Source organism: Crocuta crocuta, unplaced genomic scaffold (genome assembly GCF_008692635.1).
Source record: "Crocuta crocuta isolate KB4526 unplaced genomic scaffold, BGI_CrCroc_1.0 scaffold127, whole genome shotgun sequence".
Lineage (NCBI taxonomy): Eukaryota > Metazoa > Chordata > Mammalia > Carnivora > Hyaenidae > Crocuta > Crocuta crocuta.
Window position 1 is genome coordinate 2427145 of NW_027532008.1, and position 2530 is coordinate 2429674.

At 58.7% G+C, this 2530-nt stretch overlaps 1 protein-coding gene across 1 annotated transcript in view; it reads left to right on the forward strand.

The window, feature by feature from the left end:
• The first annotated feature begins 597 nt into the window (after positions 1-597).
• AHDC1 (AT-hook DNA binding motif containing 1) overlaps positions 598-2530 on the forward strand; it is a 22587-nt gene continuing 20654 nt past the window's right edge. The window contains 1 exon segment of the mRNA XM_077775734.1: positions 598-771. The gene's annotated coding sequence lies outside the window, so the exon portion shown is untranslated.

Sequence of the window (2530 nt, forward strand, 5' to 3'; positions counted from 1 at the left end):
CTCGGGGAGGCAGACGAATGGGCAGGAAGCAGGAGGGTGGTGAGAAGGGCCATGGTTATTAAAGAAAACAAGAGACATAACCAGTTGCTGATGGGAGAGGAGTACACGCCAGCTGCATATACACCCCGTGTGGAAATCTGCATTCACCATCGCTTTGAGCAGCAATTCTCACACCTGCATTATAAGTAAGCTGTTAGCATACACAGTTTCCCCAAAGCGTTCCTCCCCATTAGTAAGATCTCCCCATTTTGTAGATGAGAAAACCAAAAGCCAGAGGTGAATTGACTTGCCCATGATCACACAGTGAGGGTTGAACCAAGGACTGACTCTCAAAGGTCAGGATCTTTCCACCGTAGCGTGCATGTTCATGTTCATGTTCACACATGCGCGTACCTGCATATACAAAGATAACTGCTTCCCAGTAGCTACCTGGGGTTTCAAGAGACGGGTTTGCAGCTCCCCGGTGAAGTGAGGTTGTACCTGGTTTCAATTTTTGCAGGCGTGGACCCCATCTGGGATCGCCTCCCGGTCCCTCGAGCTGCCTCAGCCCATAACTGTGCTCAACCCTGGGGTGTTGTGTTTGCTTCCGCAGATGGGAGCGTGCCTACCTGTCTACCCATTGGCCTGGACCCCAGAGCCTGCCCAGCTAAGTGCGTGCAGAGGGCCCCGGTTTCGGGGCAACTCTCAGGCCGCCGCAGGGACTACCCTGGAATCACTGGCGAAGACAGGCCTTTCCTGCTGAGTCGGACCTTGTCTACACAGCCTGCTCAGGTAACAGTGTACAGGGAAGCCAGGTCTTTGCCTGGGCCGTCACCAGGAAGTGAAGATCAGGGGGACTTGTTTCGCAGTTTTAGCAGGAATCCACCCCCGCCCCTCCCAGCTTAGGCCAAAAAGAGGCCCTTGGTAGAATCGAACTGTATTAACCCAACTTACTCAAAACTCCCCCATTATTCAGAAATGGGAGCTGAGGCCCATGGATATACAGCAAGTCCTGCCTCTAGTCTGGGGACTCTTCCCGGCACTTTGTTGACATGAGAAACTGGGAAGAGAAAGGGGTTGTGACAGTGACCAGAACTCAGGGCAGAGATGGAAACCAGAGTGCCTGAGGTGTGCAGCTGAACCTCCCCTGCCCCCTCCCCCACAACCTCCACTGGAGTTTGTGGAAGCAGAGCTGGGAGGCCAAGGTGAGGTGCTGGGAGGCCCGGGTAGTTCAGGTATGCTGGGGTACCCTCATAAGATAAGGCGGGGTGGGGGGTGCTACCCGCCTCCCCGTCCCTGGCCTGGATTGGCCCACCCAGGCTCTAGAACCACAGAGGCCAGGTGGGGCTGCCCTGCCCTGAAGAGGCAACTCCCTGAACTGACACATGAAGCCTCAGCCTCGGGGGCTCCAGGAAGCTCCCTAGAGCCCAGCCTGCCTGGGGACTCCACCCAACTTCCAAAAGAGCATTCCTGGGGCCTGAGGTCTGGGGGTGGGGCCTCCTGGGATGGTTAGGGTGGGAGGTGTGGCTGTGGGAGCATGCAGGGCTGTGTGTACCCCACTGTAAATGCCCAGGGCATCTCGTGTGCCAGCACTCAGGTTGTGTGCAAACAGGTGTGTGTAGGGCTCTGCCCTTAGGTACGCAGGGTTCTGTATCCGGGAGTTAACCAAGCGGACTGGGCTGAGGGACATTCAGGGGCTGGGCATGCACTACATACGAGTGGTGAGTGTGCCGGGTTCAGAGTGTGTACTGGGTAGGTGTGGGAACACTGGAGTGTTGTGTGGAGCACGCTGCATGGTGTCTGGGTGCCGGGTGCTGGGGTACAGTGGAGAGGTGTATAGACAAGAGTCTGACACACCGAGGTAATAATGTGGGCACGCCTGGATTGGATGGTGTGGACTGTACATGCAGGGTCTCTCCGCATGTCACCGGGGAAGCTTGTGTTCAGGGTTCCGGGTACACACTTGAGGGTGGTGTGTGCATGTGGCTCCGTTTGTGCTTTGGAGGTGGGCTGGGCAGGCCTTCAGCTGAGCCGGGCTCAGCAGTGCCCAGCCTTGTGGCCAAATCGCTGAAGTCACTTCCTTTCCAGCAGCAACTTTCCAAGAGGAGGAGTTCTTCAGACCTGGGCGGGGAGGGGGGGGTGGAACAAGGAGCTCTCAGGGGAAGGAGGTGGGCGGGGGTGAGAGGCTGTGGGGAGGGCCTGGTGGGGCTGGAGGAGGGGAGTCCTCCGGGAGACAGAAGGAAAGACCAGGACAGGAGTCTGGAAGGGCCAAGGGCAGGAGGGGATGGGGGTGGAGCGGGGCGGAAAGCACAGTCCCTGGGTGACCTCGGAGGGAGGAAGGGAGGGCCCCCCGGCAGGGTGACCCTCAAGTTCAGCCAGAGCTGGCGGTGGTGCCCGCAACACCTGGCACCCAGGGCAGGGGGCTGGCAGGGGGCGGAGTCTAGGGAAGACCTGCTTGCCAGGTGCCCTGCTCTGGGCAGGAAGAGGGTGGGCGAGGGCTGCACAAAGGAGCTCTGTGTGGCTGGGGGTAGGGTGGGGTGGGGTGTGCTAT